This window comes from Periplaneta americana, chromosome 11, assembly GCF_040183065.1.
Source record: "Periplaneta americana isolate PAMFEO1 chromosome 11, P.americana_PAMFEO1_priV1, whole genome shotgun sequence".
Lineage (NCBI taxonomy): Eukaryota > Metazoa > Arthropoda > Insecta > Blattodea > Blattidae > Periplaneta > Periplaneta americana.
In genome coordinates, this window is record NC_091127.1 from 145,574,849 (window position 1) to 145,597,692 (window position 22,844).

The 22,844-nt window shown below is 33.6% G+C and overlaps 1 protein-coding gene across 2 annotated transcripts in view; it reads left to right on the top strand.

The window, feature by feature from the left end:
• The window catches only part of Nep5 (Neprilysin 5), a 192,930-nt gene that overhangs the window by 16,990 nt on the left and 153,096 nt on the right, over positions 1–22,844 (top strand). The window contains exon 1 of one of the 2 annotated variants that reach the window (XM_069840180.1): positions 9,261–9,299. The exons of the other annotated variant lie outside the window; for it this stretch is intronic. The gene's annotated coding sequence lies outside the window, so the exon portion shown is untranslated. Of the gene's footprint in view, positions 1–9,260; positions 9,300–22,844 lie in introns of those variants that run through there. 2 annotated transcript variants of the gene reach the window in all.

Here is a 22,844-nt window from a genome sequence, read left to right on the forward strand (position 1 = left end):
AGTATAGCTGTTGACAGCAACTTCAACTGGTAGATGGCAGCAGCAGTCGGACACTTGAATTACCAAATACATTGTACATAGTTCCGAATTCTTCCACAAACAAGCATTCTTTCGTTACGCTTACTTTTGCAATCTCCAAGCTGTGTTGTGCTGAAGCTGACTACAGCACTTTCCCGCGTAAAAATAGCCAATCAGAGCAGTGATTACAGCTTCGCACATGCGCATAACTGTCTACATTTTTCATGTGGAGCTTTGAGTAGCACAATGAACCCCCTGAGGCACCAAAGAAGGCACGAAGACTAAACACTTTATAACGCGTCATGAACATAACCACGGGAAATTGTCAAATGACAGATCAAATATTATGGTGGTATTACAAATACATTATTTGAGCCAAAATTATCATTGTGCTGTAGCACTATAGCACATAAGGACGGGCCGCCCCTGCTTGCACGTTCAAAGAAAAATATCCTTTTCTGCTTCTATACATTTCATCATTGTCTCCACCAAGAGACTAAATTTGTACATGAGTACCATTCCACATATCCGAGTACACCAGAAAACCCCGCAATATTAAAAAACTGTGTTTCACTGTTATTGACCTCTGTATCAATTTCTGACATTTCATCATGATTGGGTCGAAGTAGGGCGATGCAAAGTATCACTTTCCTAATGATCCTGCTAGCTGTGGATTTATTAACATTTAAATCAAAATCTGAAAATTGCCACACGCATAGAAACGAAGACATAATAGCAGTTGGTTCACTCCTGATGTCGCCATATTTCTTCTTGTATTTGGTTCCAGATGTAGGCCGATTTCATGAAGAAAATTCACTAAAAGTTCTTTCGATAACCGGAATCGTTTCTTGAATTCACCATCGTCATATAATTATATCAAAAGTGTTATTTCGGTCACGAAATTGTCGCTGTCGTATCGGCATTAACATTTCTTCTTCTGATGAAGAAGGCGATGATGATGAGGATGAAGAAATGTTCATCTTGCTATTAATAAAATATTTAGTAGTCATTTGTAACGTTTACACTTTCGCCATATTGTATAACTTATTCAGTGAATAAAGAGTTATTCCTTAATTTTTTTGGTATAAGCTATCCAGAGATTTATATATTCGATAAACGCTAGCTCACATTTCAGCAACACTTATCCATTGGATAAAGCTATGAGATATCATACATTCCAGAAACCGGCCCTTAGATATTCACACTACAGGAGAGCGATCATTTTCCGTGCCAAAGAGTGTACATACAGTGTGTCTCATAGTTGTTGAAATTGATCCTTAGTAACAGTAGTTATTAAATTGAAATATTACAGTTTTCTTTAAATAATGTAACTAGGTCGCCATGCGACCAAGCGTTCAGAGTTATGACGGCGAAATACTAAACTAAATGTCTTATGTCGTTCTTGATAATCGCAGAACTCTTGTAACATCGGACCTGCCACTCTAAGAGGTATGAAATGCAGAGGAAAATTTTAGTTGTGAAATGGGTCACTTAACCTGATTGGTTTTGCTACTACAGTGTAATGAAAAGTTGGACATAAAATATGGGTCGCCCTGGATTTTAGGGACTTACCTATGTCAATAATAATAATAATAATAATAATAATAATAATAATAATAATAATAATAATAATATGTACCTCTATTATCAGGCAGTATATTTCATTTGACGATATGTGTCAGAGGAGAATAATTGTATACATCTGAAGTCTGATTAGTGTTATATGTAGCTAATCGGTGATGTATGCAATGGAGGGCGAAAGGAACTAGCTAACCTATCGCATTATCTTCTGGCCTAGTTGTCTCATAAGTGATGATTTATTGGTATCACTTGTGAGATTCAGACCAGTCTTTGGACAGTTCTAGACAACAACAATAATAATAATAATAATAATAATAATAATAATAATAATAATAATAATAACAATAATAATAATACTTTATTACTAGAACAAAGATACATATTGTTTATTAAGGTGGTAGGTACAGCTTACAGCAGTAAAAATTTTGGAAATATTTAAATTTTTTTTCCTCCACTACTTCTCTTGTACAATAATGAAAATTAATATGTGTAAAACATTGTCCTTTTGATATATGAAAAATATGTTTTTACGATTTAAAAAAAAAATACATAATTTTTTTTTTAATTCAAAATGGTGGCAGTTTATTGTGCAGTGATGAAGCTTTTCCCTCATAACTCATAAACTTGTTAACTTTTTCATGTTCTCTCGCTTTTATTTTATTGCTGAAACTCATGTTTACAATATCATGCTCTTTCAATTACATTCCTTAATAAATAATATTTTCTTTAGTTTGTGTTAGAAGAAATATTGATATTTGATCATTTTTAAATGAATTTATTTTTTATCAGACAATCTATCAAAGATACAGAAGTGATTTTGCATCATATTGTAGATAAGACATACATAAATACACACAAAAAATTTCATCACAGAATGTTGGATAGCTTTTGAGTTATGAGGGTAACGCTTCATCACTGCACAGTGAACTGCCATCATTTTGAATTTAAAAAAAAATGTAAATAATTTTTTTAAATCTTAAAAATATTTTTTTCATATAGCAGAAGGACAGTGTTTTACACATAGGCCTACTAATTTTCATTATTGTACAAGATACAGTAATGGAGGAAAAAAATGTTGAATATTTCCAAAATTATATTGCTGTAAGCTGTACATAACTCCTTAATCACTTTATCACTCGCAGAAAGAATCAGTGACACATGTGATTAGGGGACATTCACGTAATTTTATGACATTTCATTAAATAACAAAGTGAAAAGTAAAAAGGAAAGAAAAAGGAAACCACAGATATCACAATAATTGAAACTATAAATTTTCTTTCTGAACTGTAATTTTTAATTGATTTTTTTAATGGATCAATATTTTTAACAGAATGAAACTCAACCCGAAGAGTAAGAGAGTGATCAACAATTCTGAAGCTAAGAAAAGATACGTTACAGAAGACGATATTATTGGTTACGAAATATATATCAGTACTTATCTTTTCTCTCATATGATCCCAGGGTTTACGCATATGGGCGTTGCACATACGGAAAGATAACATATCAAATATCACATTTATTGTGCCACGGTTTCTGGGAACGTATCCTCTCAGCAAATAAAATTATAAGGTAAGTACAATTGTTTCCAAATAATAAACATGTGAACGCATTACAAATGTAACATATCTCCAAAAATCTCTGGACACAAGTACATTCTTTTCTAAACTCACAGTAGAGGCGATAAAAAATTTATGTTGCAATACGTACAAGTACTTAACTATTCAATTCAAAGCTTACAGAGCGAGATTACGGCCTTGGAAGGGGCGGAGTTTATTGACAACTCAGTTTGCGTAGTTGAGAGGTTAATATCTGAACCATATATCGGACAGTACAAAAGAAGGTTACTACTAGCAGACGTCGCATCGACCTGGTTGCCTTATATAAACGAGTCATATGAGGTATTGTCAAGAAATCGATTGAAACAGCAAAGTCTCACTCACTCACTCACTCACTCACTCACTCACTCACTCACTCACTCACTCACTCACTCACTCACTCACTCACTCACTCACACTTCTGTATGTGTACACGGAAGGGATTGATCTACGTTTTTCTGAATTCAGGCCATAGTTGATCCATTATGCATGATATGTGCATGAGAAAGGTGCGAGATGATTGGGATCCTTACGAGAGGTTTTTCAGTCTTGGAGATACAACGAAGATGATTCAGATAGATCCCAATTGTACCAAACTGTACAAAGTATAATCGCCAGTTAGGTATATCTCTCTCTAAACTGTTTGTAATTGACCTTGCATACCGCACTTTATCGCAACCTGTTCATGGTCGGGTGAGCCTGCTTGGCCGCTGAACTGTAGCGCAGTAAGCGGGCCCAGATAAAATGAATGTAGAATGATATGAAATACAGAGAAGAGTAAGGTGAAATAAAAATAAGTGGAATGAAAAATGTGAAGTTGAGGAAAACAGAAGAACCTTGACAAAATTCTCATCCTTCGACTTTTGACAACAACATATGTTTTCAGGACACTTGTGAATGCTTATACCACTAAGCTACGGCGTAGGACAAAATAAAGAAATACTGACCATAATAGGTTACTTCTGAACTTGTAGTATATTCTATGACTATAAAGCAACTCTAAAACAAATCTACAAAAATTGCCTATAAATATTAAGATTTCCTTTGAAGCTCTATACACGAAAACTATTTCAATGGTAAGATCTATGCCAGGTCTGCACAACGTTTGCGCTCTCCGAGCCGGCTCACAGCTCATGAGCGGAAGGCAGATATTAGCTGCGCTCTGTTATGATGGTGGACTGGAAGAAGGGGCGATCTCGTACAAAATATACACAAAAGAAAGTACTATTACGACTACTTATGAAATAAATTCCCGTTCAGTGTTTGCAAAACTATCTTGGACTATTATTAATTAATAAAGAAATATTTATGTACAGAAGTAATAGAAGTTCTATAGCTACTTAAATGAACAATATCATTTTGTTATATATTTATTTATCAGTACATCAAAACGAGGTTTTATGCTGATGGCAGCTGAAAGGAACAGTAGGCTACTGATCGTAATGAAACATCAGTTACTGATGTTCGATGTCTGCCTTTATTAAAGTTGATAACAGAAAACAGCTGCTCACAAATATAAATGTTGAGCCAAACATAGCAATCATTTTCACAGCCAGCCTCTGTAGTCGTGGATATTATTGCTAATGTTTAGTCTTGTAAAACTCAACCAGGCTAGTAGTATTATTCAAACGATCTTTAGCTCTTAGGTCACATTGAAGATCAATAAGTTCGAGCTGTAAATCATTAAATGTTAAATGTTATGTTCCGTCTTTTAGATTCCTCCATACTGTACTGTAGCAGTAGGTAAGCAACGTGAAACAGTTACTGAGAATACACACTGCACTCCACTAGACAGCTGAGTGGTCGTTTCTCTCTCTTCTACCCATAGCAAGTCTGTCATTCTGACGTATCTTTCTCCCCGTTTCGGCGAGCGGTAAACACAGCTCTCCCGCTCCGAAAGAGCGCGCGCGCTCGTTGAGCGCTGTTTGTACAGGTCTGATCTATGCAATGGTGATTATGCTATTTTGTTATTCGATATCGAATCATTTTGTCTTCAAATGCAATATTGTAATCAGTCAAGGCGACAGAAAAACTTCGTTTACCACAATCTACATTTATGTCTACCGACTCAAAAACAAATAGTTCTTTCAAATTAACGGGCGTTGGAAATTATTTTAAACTTAAGTACTTCTATGTGCTAATTAATTGATGTTATTGAAAAAAAATATTATTGAAAATGTGTCACCTATTCCGTTCCATTTATCACATCATCTTAAGCAGGACTAAAAGAAAATCAATAAGAAAATCTTCAGGATCTATTATTTGTCATGCAGAGTTATTTTAAAATGATGATTTATTATTATTTAATGACATAGTTATTCTTTCATTATATAATAAAAAAACGATGATATTTCTAGGTAAACTTCTTATATGAAAAAAAATTTGCATCGGCAATATAATTTTACAATAAGTTAACCAATGTAAATAATCTCCTTCGAAAAGACAAGTATAAATATCGAAATAAATTTTTTTCACGAACTTATAGTTTTTTCTTCCTTGTGCGGAAGAGGGACCCGAAGGCTTACACTGCAGTCTGAGGCTTATTGTGCTTACCACTCCTATTCAGTGAATGATTGGGTAGCCGAACGGTCGCGCTCTTGTACAAGTACAGCACGCCGCACCGTGAACTTTACACAGGCTATGGTATGGATGATGATGTGATGATGATGATGATGATGATGATGATGATGATGATATGTGTATTAATGATGGCGAAATGAGTCCGAAGTCCAACGCCGTACCCAACAATTTTGCTTCAGTTGGTTGAGGAAAAAACCCTAACCAGGTAACTTGTCCCAACCAGGATTTGAACCCGAGTCCGCTCGTTGCACGGCCAGACACGCTAACTGTTACTCCACATCGGTAGACAAACTTATAGTTAGGGTTAATTTAATTTTTAAACCAAATAGAGCCGTCAAGATTAAGTAAGAGAGAGTAACATACGAGTATTAGCAAGACCTGAAGCCTGGTCAATGACAAAAGGTACATGCAGAGAAGAATAAATAATGAAATGAGATTGATTAGGAAAACAGCACGAGCCGATTCTGAACATACATACAAATCGTAAATTAGAATACTTTGGCCTCTTATTAGCCATACCTTTCTTAGCACACTACTGCATACGTGTGGTTTCAATAGCCGTTTAGTTCACTGTCAGACTGATGACGCGTTCCCACGCCTCCTGCTGTGGCTGGGCTGACTGAAAGCGCGCGAGCGGTTAACTCATAATTTGTTCAACTCTGTATATAGCTGCAGTATATACGGCATGTGAGTCCTGTGGAAAGGATACTGCACTAGCATTTCTTAATTTTATATTTCTTCTTTTATTTTTTGGTGATTTCTTTCTTCCTCCATTTATTAATTTCTTTCTTTCCTATTTTCTTTTTCACGTCTTCTTCCTTTCTTCATTTCCATATTATCTTTTTTCATGTTTTTTTGCTCTATTTCTTTATTTCTCCTTTTCTTCTTGCCTTGTTTGTCGTTTCCTTTCTTTCTAGATTTCTTGACTTCTCTTTATCATCTTCTCTGTTTTCATTTTTTCCTGTCTTTGTCCACTAGCCTACTTCATTTTCCTATTTCTTCTTTTAATTCTTGTGATTCCTTTCCTTCTCTATTTCTTGACTGCTCTATTTCTTCTTTTCTCAATTCTCCTTTCTTTATTCATTTCTTGATTTCTGTATTTCTTCTTTTCTTTTTCGGCACTTACTGTCTTTTCCCACTTATTTTTTTTACTTGGTTATTTAACAACGTTGTATCAACTACTAGGCTATTTAGCGTCTATGTGATTGGTGATATCGAGATGATATTTGGCGAGATGAGGCCGAGTATTCCCCATAGACTACCTAACATTTGCCTTACGGTTCGGGAAAACCTCGGAAAAAACGGAACTAGGTAATCAGTCCAAGCGGGAATCGAACCCGCGCCAGAGCGCAACTCCGGATCAGCACGCAAGCACCTTAGCCGACTGAGCCACGCTGGTGACTTCCACTTCTAGATTGCTCTAATATATTTTTTCTTTTTTTTTTCATTTCTCCTTGCTGAATTTCTTGATTTCTTTGTTTTTCTTTCCCTTTTCAATACCTCCGTCCTTTCTCCATTTCTTTATTGCTCTATTTCTTGTATTCTTTTTTCAATTCTCATTTCTTCCTCCATTTCAAGAAATCTCGATTTATTCTTTTCTTATTTTGAGCTTTCTTCGTTTTTCCATTTCTTGATTTCTCTATTTCAACCTTTTTTATTTTACTTTTCCTTTCTTCCTTCATTTCTTAACTTCTCTATTTATGAAGAAGTTTGGAAGACAAAGTTTTTCACACGAATCCGCACACATCAGAAGAACTCCAGGTTAGTACTGGGTATGAAATAAGACTTTCAGTTGATGAGCTTAGACGAGTAAGTAACAGCATAATATTTTCGCGACATCAAGCTTGTTTACGAGCGGAAAGACGATACTTTCAACATCTACTGTAAGGTAGGTTTCATAATCCATTTCTGCTTTCGCCGTTCTAGGCAGCATTTTACCGGCTGATGCTCGACCTATCGCCAGGGGGGCCAGATCCAGTGCTACGGCAGCCATATACATTAAGGACCGTATACTTATTTCATGGGTCATTTCAGGACAAATTAACTCTACATACTGAATACTGGAAAGAGCCGTCAATGGTTTAGACGAAATCGGGGTACGAAGAAGGGCGAATTATTTACGAACAGAGAAAAAACCAGCAAGTCAAAAATTACTTCTTCGGTGTCAGATCTTAAAGAAGTTTTATTTCTTCATTTCTTTCTATCTTTACTTCTTTCTTTCTTTACTTCCTTCTTTCTTTACTTCTTTATTTCTTTATTTTTTCTTCACTTCTTTCTTTCTTTACTTTTTTCTTCACTTCTTTCTTTACTTCTTTACTTTTTTCTTCACTTCTTTCTTTACTTCTTTACTTCTTTATTTCTTTACTTTTTTCTTCACTTCTTTCTTTACTTCTTTCTTTCTTTACATTTTTCTTCACTTCTTTCTTTACTTCTTTCTTGCTTTACTTTTTTCTTCACTTCTTTATTTCTTTACTTTTTTCTTCACTTCTTTCTTTACTTCTTTATTTCTTTACTTTTTTCTTCACTTCTTTCTTTACTTCTTTCTTTCTTTACTTTTTTCTTCACTTCTTTCTTTTCTTCTTTACTTTTTTCTTCACTTCTTTCTTTACTTCTTTACTTCTTTATTTCTTTACTTTTTTCTTCACTTCTTTCTTTACTTCTTTCTTTCTTTACTTTTTTCTTCACTTCTTTCTTTACTTCTTTACGTCTTTCTTGCTTTACTTTTTTCTTCACTTCTTTATTTCTTTACTTTTTTCTTCACTTCTTTCTTTACTTCTTTATTTCTTTACTTTTTTCTTCACTTCTTTCTTTACTTCTTTATTTCTTTACTTTTTTCTTCACTTCTTTCTTTACTTCTTTATTTCTTTACTTTTTTCTTCACTACTTTCTTTACTTCTTTACTTCCTTCTTTACTTATTTACTTCTTTATTTTAAATTTATTTATTTACTTATTTATTTATTTTATATTTATTTATTTACTTATTTATTTATTTTATATTTATTTATTTTATATTTATTTACTTATTTATTAATTAATGTACTTACTTATTTAAATATTTACTTCTTTATTTATTTACTTATTTAGTTATCTATTTATTTACTTAGTTATTTATTTACTTATTCAGTTATTTATTTATTTACTTACTTACTTACTTACTTTACTTACTTATTTATTTATTTATTTTTTATTTATTTATTTACTTTTTTAATTATTTATTTATTTAATTACTTTTTTACTTATTTATTTATTTATTTATTTATTTATTTGTACATTTTAATAGTAGGCCTTTAAGAAATAGGTAGATGAATGACAAGAAATTAAATTCAACAAATGAATGGAAATAAACCTGAGAACGCACAACTGGATTTCCTGTTATAAGCTAGCGCAATGCTTTCGTGCTCATTCATTCATGAATTGAGTCCCTTGACGGCGCGGTCGTTGGTTGCTTCTGTATCGATTGAGCGGACCTTCACTGGGCGAAGTGACCACGTCGCCAGAAGCGGGCCGGACCTTCTGGAGGCAGCGTGAGTAGCAAAGCAGCTCTGCACAGCACACCACAGCATAGCGCACCCTGCACGTGGCACACACTCTGCTCTAGTAAAAGACGTGACAAAGCGAACTTCACAAGCTTTCTCTATTAAGCTGTCGAGAACACGAACAATATTACGAATAATTCGTATAAGTCATTTTGAAAGGAAAGTAAATTATTTTAATTCAGTTACAAAACTGTCGTGAAACTCATTCCTAAGCAGGAATTTAATTTCCATTCCTCGTAATTTTATGTCATTGGTTTTTTATTTCGTTGTAAATACTAATGATAACAATCCTAGAAATTCTTTTATACTTCACGTATATATCTGTCTTTGTAGAAAATTGTCCTGTTCTCTGACCTCTGAAAATTTTAATTAAATCATTAATGTGTAATCTTACGGATGTTTCGAAGAAAATTGTGAAATATTAATTAAATTAATTCTTATTTTAACATAGATATCAGAATGTAATACTAATTATTAATAGTTTAATTACCATTAAAACTATAACAGTAGACTGTCATTGTTATTAGGGCTAATATTAGCCTAATACTTACTGCTTTGACTTCATACATTTACTACATTATTTTCGTCTGTTGTATATGCCATCCGTTGATCTAAACTTCGTGGATTCAAAGCTGAACGAGGGCAATGTATTTTAAAAGGTAATAAAATCCCAAACATGGCTTTCCCCGTGAGAGAAGTAAAACTATGGGTTCCGTTTTATAGTTTTACGGCACGTAATTGAACCCAGTCCCTGAAAGAGAACTTCCAGTAAAGTGGATTTATTATTTCTATTCACCTAGAACTCTGACGCTGAAACACCTTTGCAGCTGAAGGCGTCCCTAAATAAAATATTACTACTGTATTACTAATACGTTACATAAATACGGCACCTTTATGGATGTTAATCATAAGACAAAATAGATAGTTAATATTTTGAAACCCTTATCACGTATTAATGTGTCTAATCAAAGAGGTATTTTATTTCTTTGCAATAGTTTTTTGATTTCAAACTGTCAAAATTAAAAGTATTGGTATAAAAGTAATATGGATAGGCCTATTAATCGCAGACGATCTCATTATCGATGCATAATAATTATATCATTATTATTATTATTATTATTATTATTATTATCATCATCATCATCATCATCATCATTATTATTACAGGCTACTCGTCACAAGGTATTGAGTTATTTTTTTTAAATCTTACAAGTATTTCATATGCTCGTCGCAATAGGTTTTTGATTTTCAAAATTTCGTCATAGTATTTTATTGTCGAAGTTGATATTGCTAAGATAACAGAAATAAGAATGACATTAATCAGAGATGATTTCTGCTACGGTATATTTAAATTGTTTTCAAATAATATTAAACGGACAGCAGGAATATAATGACATTATTTTGTTTAATTTGGGTAATATTTATTTGCGAATTTAAAAGAACTTAACCAGGGTTTGGTCGCTATATGAGCATTTTGCTAAGTATAAAATTCAAAATGACAATCACACCAAAATGGAAGAGGTTGAAAGTTTGTCCCTCTCTTTAACTGACTTTATAATGTTGGCTATTACCTGGTAGAAGAATTTTCTTCGAACAATACAAGGCAATATGTACAGAAAATATTTGTCAGGCCAGTAGCGCAGTTATGATGGATGGAATGATTACTGACATACCTTTCTAAAGCTAATGGATTTCTAATCCTGTTCAGGTTTGTTATTTTATTTTAGAAGTTCCTAAACCTTTCCTTGAATGCAGATATTTCGCCAGGCAAATTATCTCTCTGTTAAATAAAATAAAAGCATGTACTTTGCGGTACAAAATCCAGTTGAATATAAAAAGGACTGAAAATGTTATATCAGATATGAACATTCTTTTCAAAGAAACTGTATTGCGATATATTAGCCCGATATGCAAAAATTATAATGGGAAAAATCCAATGCGGCGCTAGCCTGAGCAAAATACCGGATATGCGACCACCCGAACTATATTGTATGTAGCGATCTCTGCCTGGTTAAACAACATAGATTTTATTATTATAACGCGTAGAGATACAGGCCCCCCCCCCAAAAAAAATTGGGGCCACCTAATTTTACCAAGTTCCAGATACGACGCATTGCGCATGTGCAGTAAACAAGGTCGCCTAAATGTATGCTACTTGTGGACAATCTTGCGAAGCTTGTTGCCTACATAGAGGAGGACTTCTACCAAGGTTGGGCCATTTTTTAATTATGCATCTGTACAAAATTAATTTAAACGAGAGACAAAAAAATTCACTGAGTAATCACATTAGTTTGAATATTCAATGTGGGCTTATATACCTAATATAATAGTGATGGAACCAGGTTTTATACAGTATGTGCTAATAGAACTTGCTTAATTGCGTAGAGATGTTTAAACAATGCAAGTTTTAGATACTTCAAAACGGAAAAATATTCTAGTTAGTATCTCAATGTAAAAAAGCTGTCAGTAATTTAATTTTAGACAAATGTACGTCTATGATATAAATTTTGATGTCTTCATCACTTAGATATGAAAACTATGCATTAAATGATCCTTGCGTGTTCGTTTCCATGGAGTCATTTAAATTAAGTTAAATTGATAAGGATAGAGACTTCATCTTGAGTCACTCGATTAAGAGTTATCTAATAAGAATGCATTGCTAATTTTAACTCTACTGGTTTTGAACATTTTAAATTAATTTTGAAATACACACACAAAACCCACAAAAAAATATAACGAATTGGCGACCTAAAATGTCATATTTACATGATGATATTTTATGAAGACTATTTCGTTTATATGACGTCATTCCATTTCCGACCAATGAAGTGTAATTAAATTTTGAATTCCAACCAATCACAGAAATACATCGCGATAATTTCTGCAGTTCGATTTATCACTATCAATTTATCGCATGGTCCTTCTTTTCTTTAGTCAGTGTCGCCAACTGTTTCCACGTAAATCGATGAGCATGACTCCATTGTACTAAATAAAGTGTGAAATCCTACTTCCACATCTACATCTTCAAATTCCATGTCCATTGTATCTAAAGAAAATGACAGTCCTTCATAGCAATTGTTCATTTAATCATGTTATTTGTATTATACTATACAATGTTTAAATCAAATTCTGATTTCAGCAGATAATGAAAGCGTATTTCTGTTATAATAACAAGACAAAAGCGCAGTACATGTAATTAACATTTTTAAACCTGTATTTCCTTTTCTCAATTGGCATTACTGAATAACTTTCAATTTCTTTATTGCAGTAATCGTTATTCATCTATTTCGACTTCACAATATCTGAATAGGTTAAGTATTAATAAAGATACAATTATTAATATTCTGTGATCGAATTTTAGGGATATATTGTTTACATTTTTATTTCATTCGCTCATGGATTTATCGGCAAATCTCAGACTTCTTGTGACATTATTGTAGATAATCAAAACCAAATCTCTATTCTTAAATATGTATTGTATGCGTATTCTATAATGACATTAAATCCCATATTAAATTTGATTATTTTTTTAATTATATCTCATTTTAATCACTTCCTGTACTAACATAGTTTTCCCTTTGATATTTATAAAACAGTTATATTACCGGTTGTTCTTTATGATTGTGACACTTGGACTCTCACTTTGGGAGAGGAACATAGGTTAAGGGGTTTGAGAATAAGATGCTTAGGAAAATATTTGGGGCTAAGAGGGATGAAGTTACAGGAGAATGGAGAAAGTTACACAACACAGAACTACACGCATTGTATTCTTCACCTGACATAATTAGGAACATTAAATCCAGACGTTTGAGATGGGCAGGGCATGTAGCACGTATGGGCGAATCCAGAAATGCTTATAAAGTGTTCATTGGGAGGCCGGAGGGAAAAAGACCTGTAGGAAGGCCGAGACGTAGATGGGAAGATAACATTAAAATGGATTTGAGGGAGGTGGGATATGATGATAGAGACTGGATTAATCTTGCTGAGGATAGGGACCGATGGCGGGCTTATGTGAGGGCGGCAATGAACCTCCGGGTTCCTTAAAAGCCAGTAAGTAAGTAAGTAAGTAAGTAAGTAAGTAAGTAAGTAAGTAAGTAAGTAAGTAAGTATATAAGTAAGTAAGTAAGTATAATCTACCACAAACGCTTCTGCCACAGAGTGTACTTCAACATTGTACAAGTATCCCTTATGTTACTGTTCTAGAAATCTAGGCTATTTTCCCCTAGAATAAATTGTATTTTAACATTACCTGATATTGATATCATTGGCAACTTATTCAATAAAACATATTTAAACATAGTGTTTTCTGATTGTAACAACATCAGATGATTTTTCCATAGGAAGTACTTCGCCATATCATAACGAATTGTTATTCGTGTCCACTGTTACATAGGACATACTTCACAACATCGTATCGTGATGTTATTCTTTAGTATAGACTACAAGTCTAAATAATTTATAATGTACTCTTTAATAGTACATTATGCAACGAGCCTATAATGGTAGTAATTAAGACGCGAGTATGTTTATGAAATTATTCATAAGTATTCATGTTATTCTTATCTGACTGGGGAGCGGAACTGATCTTGTGCAATGTCTCGCAAATTGTGAGATATACGCAGGCGCGAAAGTATTGATGTTTTCCGAGAAACAAATGTCATTGACCTTGACATAATCTAGAGCGTAAAATAAACATTAATCTTGATATAATCTTGAAATTGATTTAGACATTGAAAAACGAGATGACAAATTGAATTTATTTGAATATTATTTACAATTAACGCTAATTATTATAGTAACAGAACATAACCTCCTGCGACAGTATTGGATTTCCAGCCTCCGTGACGTTTCGCTAGTTGTCTTTCGATTGCATATCCGAGAATAATCGATACTTGCGCTTTCATATTGCTACAATGGTGTTTTCTGTTTGGTGGAACACCTGAACTTTAATGAATAGGTGTACTTTAATGAGGTCCATTAAAGGGCTGCTACCAGGTATATAATTACTACATTTCGGCATGGTCGAGCATAAAGTTCTTTAAATGTAAAGACATTTGAAAATTTATTGCATCACATTCTTTTATTTCCTTACTATATTCTTCAGGAGCATCTATGGCCTTACTAGACATTGTCCTTCCAGAAAAGCTACCCAACATATTTTCAGTAAAAGAAATCCAACAGTATATTGTGTGATACAAGTTTCTTGCCAAAGGTAATTAGGACAGAATCTCTATCATTAAATTGAAGGAATCGCTCGAAACGTTTTTTTAATTAGTAATTTAATAACTAGCAAACATGTGGTTACCAAGCGTGGGTGGAATAATAATATGATAGCAAGATTATAATTTTGGCGACATGATTCTCTCGGAGAAGACTTAACTAGGTAATCAATTGAGACGGGCTTAGGACCCACGCCCGTGCACAGAGACGAATTTTCTTTATGTACTTCGAATTTTACGACCTTTCCCATTATCGCCATGTCATTATACTTTTATGTTCCGCGCCGTAGCGTCGTCTAAGGCATCATGCTTGGACTCACGTTACGGAATGAACGCTGGTTCGAGTCCTCATGGCGAAGTAATTTTCTCATGAAATTTCGGCCAGTGTATGGGACCCAGCATCGTGATGAATTTGGAAAGCTACGCTAGATAGCGAAATCCAATTCCATGTGCCAGCTATATCGACTGAGGGGGATAATCGTGGTAACCACACGTTATTCCCTTACTGGTTAGATCATCGTTCACCTCTGCTGATGCATGTAGATGTGAAGCCTTGGCCTTTCATGATCTATTGCACCACGGAATATATTGGTATTACGAAGTAACCTCTGTAGTTTAAAAAGCATATAAAATAAAGAGTTACATTTTAAATCTACTGAGAATATCTCTTTGCGTTACTGAGATTAAAATTAATGTGAGTTGCGCTCGAGCGTGTGTTCGACTCCCGCTTGGGTTGATTACCTGGATAATTTTTTTCTGAAGTTTTCCCCAACTGTAAGCCGAATGTCAGATAATCTATGATGAATCCTCGGCCTCATCTTGTCAAATACAATCCTGCTATTACCAATTTCATCAATGCAAAATAACCCAGTCGTTGATACAGCGTTGTTAAATAACCAAGTAAAAAAACAAGAGAATCGGTGTATAAGAGTATGAAGCAGTTGAAATTCCTGCCACATATTTCTAGTATTTTTTTTTCTGAAACTCGCCCTTTCGCCTGTGAAAATTGTAATTCAGATACCTTTTAAAAATACAGTGGACTCTCCCAAGTTCGACAAAACAGAATTGAAAGTTCAGTCCAAAAAGGGTAGTTGTTGTGGCAGATGAAGTGAATAAAAATTCTTATTGGTTATCCATCAACGAATACAGTACTGTACTTGCATTTCCTGCCCGCCCCGAGACTTTTGTATGCGCTTCTAGTATCAGAGTGGGTTTCGACAGTTCCGTTTCACAAACGACACAATTCTCAAATAGAAAAAGAAAAGTTAATTAATTTAAAATCAGTGATTAATATGGATGTCCTAATCAATAAAATATTCTGTTTTCCTTTAATAAAAGTATCACTACAAGACACAGAACCAATTCCCATTCAAATGGCAAACCCATTTTTAGTGCCCGTATAGGGGCGTGTCTAATTCTCGTACGTAAGCAATCGAACTATAGGATGTCGAACTTGATTTCTGTCGAACTTAAGAGCTTCCTCTGTATAATAAATTTACTCGTACAGCAATCGCTAAGAAAGGGGACATGATGTATGAGTGAAGTATCGTCTTTTTATACACACATTATATAATTGAATAGAAGCTTAATAAAATAGCTTAAAGCTATCATGTTCTTCGGAAGTGAACCTAAAATAACGTTCTAGTGTAGCACGTAAATTAATAATAATCAACGACTGATCTGCGTGTCACTGGACTGAGACACCCCACGTCAGCCTGACGTCACAGATCAAAGACATCTGACAACCAACATGCATTTTAAAATTTGTCGATAATATCTATATGGTAACTTAAAGTTCATTAACCTAAGAGGTCTGTGTGTGTGTTAAAACATTGTACGTGGGACATCAAATATGTGATTCAGTCTGTATGTATAATGAAATAAATTCTAATTTATTATTACGACGATAATATAATATTCATTATCAGAATAACTGTTTTTGCGTATGTTTCAATGTCCCTCGTACACGTAGGACAAATTATAAATTCCTGTACGAAGTAGTACCAGTGTTTTAGATTTGTGATTCAATATCTCTATTATTGAAGATGATCTAATATAGAAATTTTGGTTAGAGTCTGATAGATTAGAAATTGTAAACCACGGCATTGGATATTTTCAAAAGTTTCACTTTCTTATTGTTTAACCCAGGGGTTGCTAAACTACGGCCCGCGGGCCGATGAGGCCCGCGAGCTACTTTTGTTCGGTCCATTTACTAACTTGAAAAAAAATTAAAAGTCAATAAAAGAATAAAAAGAATATTAATTTATTGACGAACTTCGATCGATGAAATCAAATCAGAGGCCCAGATTCTTAAACAAATTGCTCATATACTGTGGTAACAATGCTGTTGCTACAATATAGGCTACTGGTTGCAAGCGTTCAGCCGGCAGGCGACCGTGGGTCGTCCAGTCCAAGCGCGAAGTGTGGCAACAGAGCAACCAGAGATTGCACCGCTGTAAGCTGACAACAGCGACTTCTTTCGGTACACACTCACACATATTAGAGCAGTAGAAATGTGAAGCGGTAAATATTATCCAGCTAAGAATAGTATTAGCACTGTGAGTTAATCCACAAGCATTTACTAGTAGTTCTTACAGCGTAACTTTAATTATGGCAGGGAAAGAAAAAAAAAAGAGAAAATGGACAGTGAATGTTCTGTGTTTAAACAACAATGGAGTTGGAACTATTTTATGATTCAAACTGGAAATAAAGTAATTATGCCTGATTTGTAACGAATCAGTTGCTGTCTTTAAAGAATGTAATATTCGCAGGCATTATGAAATAAAAACATTTTTCAAAATTTTCACAATTTACGAGTGAGTTACGGGATGATAAATTTGAAGCAATGAAGCATGGACTAGCTATCATCTTAACAGAATATTTTCAAGCAACAGAGATCAGACAATGAAGCAGCAACAGTGGCTAGTTTCGCATGAACTGGCAAAAAGGGCAAAATCTTTTAGTGATGGTGAATTTATTAAATCGTGCACGATAATAGCGGCAAAGGAGATTTGTCCTGAGAAAGTAGATTTATTTAAGAAAATTTGCCTTTCAGTAGCCTACATACAGTTGCTCGCAGAGTGGAAGATATTGCCAAAAACATAACTTGCCAGTTGAATGAAAAAAGGAAACAGTTTGAAAGTGTAGGTTTTAGATCAATAAAACACAAAATTTGAATACTAACGTTATTTATGAGCTTTGTTTGTTAGACTTAATTTAAACTTACGTGACTTGGCCCGCGATTCTTCCTCGGATGGTTAATGTGGCCCTCGCTATGAAAAGTTTGGCAATCCCTGGTTTAACCTATGAATTATTATGATGCTGAATTATTTACTATGACATTTTCACGAAAATACAGTTTTCGTATACTTGAAAAGGAAAAATGGTTTTTGGCATGCTTGCTTGTATTTCCTGAATAAAGTTTCTTTTTTCTTAACTAATGAAAATATCTTCATAAAATTAAATACTTTTAAATTATAGGTTAATTACATACTTATTTGTTAATATTATGTAAAATTATGTACTGAAAACTGAGTCTGTATTTTATTCTTGGATCTTTCAGAATCAAAATAATTTAAATAAAAGATTGCATATCGTCAAACAATGTTGACCTAAAATGCTAAAAATTACTGTTACTTGCAGATGTAGATAGATGGATTTATTGAGTAATATTATACATACAGATTTTATATTATCACAATTTTCTCTAAAATCCAATGCACGGGTCTTCTGACCGTACGTGCTTTGTACCCAAAACAAGTCCTCCTTTGTAGGTCCCCCCCCCTCCTATGATTACATCCAACTACTCTCTAAAAGAACACACATATTAAAATGGAAATGGCACAATAAAACACATTATATAATATATTCTAACCTAAAAGACATAAACGTGTACAGTTGGGTGGATGCTATTATCCCTTCCTCAGTTCGCGTCACAAACTTCAACAGCTGAAGTTCTAATCTTTCTCGCCTTCAAGAGGAACAATCCAGTTTTTTTATCTGTATACATATAATCGAAAATTTTTCCCCTATTAAACTTCTACTTTACAACAAAAAATCTATATAAATTACTTTAAAAACAGCCATAAAGATAGTTATTAGAGGAGAAAAATTCGCTCCGGCGCCGGGGATCGAACCCGGATCCTTGGTTCTACGTACCGAATGCTCTAACCATTGAGCTACGCCGATGTTCAATCCACAGCACCGGATCGAATCCCCTCCCTCTAGTGTTTTTCTATTTGTGGCCTTACTCCGTATTCGACATATAATGTACGTTGACATGTTATATTAAGTCAACTGCTATTATACAAGGAGCGCACTCAACTGAGCGACTTGGTTGGCCGGGATTCCATAATATATGCACCGTTGGGCGAAGAATCTACGTAAAGTTTAATTTTTTGGTCCTACAGAACTTTTATTAGAGTTATTATAATCAATTACCCATTCCGCCTAAAAGTTCAGAAATGGCTGTACACACCACGCCCAGAAGCACTTTCCGGCATCAGGAATTATTAAAATCTGTATTTGTGCGCAAACGGTACCTACACTTACAGTCACATGACAGAAAGAAGGTGCAGGAATGGAAATTCTGACAAAGAGGCTGAGAAACAATGACAGAAGCTGAAGAGCTTGCTTATTCGGCAGAGTCACTGCTGTCAAGTTAGAATCGTTCCCAGTCATTGCAATTGATGAGCTGATTTTCAAAACGATCCTTGTACATTGCCATAACTTTGTGAGAAATCACGAAAAAAGTTTTTAAGTATAAAATTTCTTATAAGCTAGGCAAGAGACATTATCAATGCATTTAGAAACAAATAGGAGCATGATACTCTTTGATTTCAAAGCTGGAACTAATATTTTGTCGACATTTTTGCTGTTTACAAGAGTCATTTTGATTCCAATAGAGACTTTTAACGCAAGATTTTAGTGGTTTAGAGGGCATTCTGAAGCCAAATCCTTACAGTTGTATGCAAAGTTATATTTGAAGAATGAATGCACACAGAAAATTCATTTTCGTTATCAGGTGGACAAGAGATGTTTTGAAACTGAGCTCCTCAATTATACTGTATTTTGTGACCTCCAATAATAGGCCTATATTAGTCTTCCAGTAAAGTTCTTCAACCTCGTTAACGTGGTCACAGCTTTTTTGTACCTTATCATTCGTGAAAAATTCTTGTTATGTAACTTGCATTAACTTAAGCTATTATTCAAAATACTCCCAGAAACTTCGGTAAGTATATTAATGTATGCCAAGTTGAAATAAATTACAGTTTCGCATTGTTCTGCACTGATAGAACGCTCTGTGCTATCTAGCAAGCCAAGTTTGAATTTATGACTTCTCGATCATTAGTTTTATTTTAGACGGGCATTATCTTCATCTCAAACTTCTCTGTTAAATTTTCTCAGTAAACTTTTTATTTCATTCTAAAATCTTATATTCGTGCTAAATCGTATTAATCTTTTCAATTCAGGAGAAAAAAATGGTTTGGAAATTCACATCATCAGCATCCCAGTTATATTTACCTTTTGAAGGTAGCCTTGCTATGGATTTTGTCACCTTTAAAACCCATCGCTGTCCATCATTTCTTAAGTAGTAACTTCCAACAGATCCTTTCATTGTTAAATTAATTCAATTTAATTCCGCGGTGCATCAAATCGAAGAAGGTTTTGGCTTTGTTCACAATTTTCCTCTATTCCACTTTGTCTTCCACCTGGTATTCAATACCTTCTAAGAAGATGAGGTCCATTCTGACTTAATATGTCCACGGTAGTTTCGATTTTCAAACAGATTTTCGGCCACCGGGTCGTATCTCTATGCGCTCTTTAGCAAAGCGTCATTGTCTCTGTAGAAAACGTAACCCAACCAGCGAATTGGCTTACTCTTCAGAACTGCTATGATGTTCGAATTCTTACATAGCCTTCTAATTTGTCTATTTGTCCTAATTCTCCGTACTCAGTTTTAATTAATGTGACCAAAGATAGTATATCTTACAATTTTATTTTCAAAACAACAAGAGAATTTTCCATTCTTCCATTTTTAATGTTTCTGCCCCATCTGTAGTAATGATGATTGAATTATTGTCTTGTAATTTATTGCAGAGTATGAACTATTTCTACACTACGTATTTTTATTGTATCAAAGGTTTCTAAAATACATCATTATTGTAAAACATATTTCTATACTGCTTTATTGTAGAATAACACGCATTTATAGATTATTCTATTGTCGAATACCAAGAAATTTTAAACTCCGTTTTTGTAGAGTATCAAGCATTTCTAGACTACGTTTTTGTAGAGTATCAAGCATTTCTAGATTACGTTTTTGTAGAGTATCCAGCACATCTAGATTATTTATATGTTATGTTATTGTAGAAAGATATATCTAGACTACATATTTGTACGGCATTAAATATTTATAGACTACATTATTGTAAAATAGCAAGAATTTTTAGACTACATTAATAACAGACCAAGACTAGACTAGACTAGACTAGACTAGACTATGTTATTCTAACATCATGTATTTCTAGACTACGTCATTGCAGCATTGAACATAAAATATTTCTAAAGTATGTTATAAAATTTGTAGGTTACTCAATACAGCATCAGATATTTCTAAACTACTTTACTGTAGCGCAAAAGAATTCTAGATTATGTTATTGTAGCACTATATATTTGGATACTCTGTCATTGTAGCGTCAAATATTCTATTTCTGTACTATGTCATTGTAACGTCAAGTAACTTATTTCAGAGAACGCCATTGTAGTATAAAATATCCTATTTCTAGACTACGTCATTGTAGTGTCAAGTGTTCTATTTCTAAACTACATCACTCTAATTTCAAATGTACTATTTCTAGATTATATCATTGTATTTTAAAGTATCCTTTTTCTAGACTACGTCACTGTAATGTCAAATATTCTATTTCTAGACTACGTCATTATAGTGTCAGGTATTCTATTTCTAAACAACGTCACTCTAATTTCAAATGTACTATTTCTAGATTTTATCATTGTATTGTAAAGTACCCTTTTTCTAGACTACGTCACTGTAATGTCAAATATTCTATTTCTAGACTATATCATTATAGTATCAAGAATCCTATTTCAAGACTACGATACTGTAATGTCAAATATTCTATTCCTAGACTACGTCATTGTAGTGTCAAGCATTATATTTATAAACTATGTCACCGTAATGACAAATACACTATTTCTAGATTAAGTCACTGTAATATAAAATATCCTACTTCTAGATTACGTCATTTTAGTGTCAAATAACCATATATAAACTACGAATTGTAGTGTCAAACATTCTATTTCTAGACTACATCATTGTAATGCCAAATCCTTAATTTTACGCTACCTCATTGTAATGTCTAATATCTTATTTATAGACATCGTCATTGTAGTTCAAATATCCTATTTCTAGACTACGTCATTGTAGTGTATAATTTAATATTTCTAGACTGCACACTGTAATGTAAAATATCCTGTTTCTGGACTAGGTTATTGTAGCATCAAATATTTCTAGGTTACATTATCTTTATAATATGAACTATTTTTGACTAGCTACTGTAGTATTGTAGTATCAAATAATCATATGATCAAATCCTGCTGGACTACGTTATTATAGAGGAACAGATATTTCTAGAACACGTTATTGCGTGAAATACGCCAGCATTCTTTACTGTAACACAAAACATTTTCATGTTTCGTTATTGTAACATAAAACGTTAACCGTATGAGTTATTGCAGTAGCAAAATATTTTCAAATTACGTTATTGTAGTACCTAATTTTGTGTGACTAACGTTACTGTAGCATTAAATACTCTCCTATATAATGAAATAATACACAATGACGTCATGCATACTTATTCCAGATATTCCCCCAGTTGCCTGCATTGGCTCTACCTTCTCACGTGACCAATCAACTCAATTCCATTTAATTGCTAACGCCGTGATCTGAATAGCAATTTGTCACGCAAGAACGTTGATTACGCTGAGTTTTGCATGGAAGAATTTCCGCGAGGTGTTATGTCTAAGAATGCAATTGGCCACATTGTTAGATAATAACCGCTTCTAAATCCGGAAACAGAACTAATTTTTGTAACGCTAAATATTTAAGCTTTCTAGTATAAGGGAACATCTTACTTTGTATAACTTGTTATGTATTCCATACGCAGGGAAATATCTAATTGTATACTATCGTTAAAATTTGTATGTTCTTTGTTGAGTATATTTATATTATATATTAAAATGTATTTGACTTTCCACGGGCTTATGTTATATATTTTCTGTTTAATTTATAAAT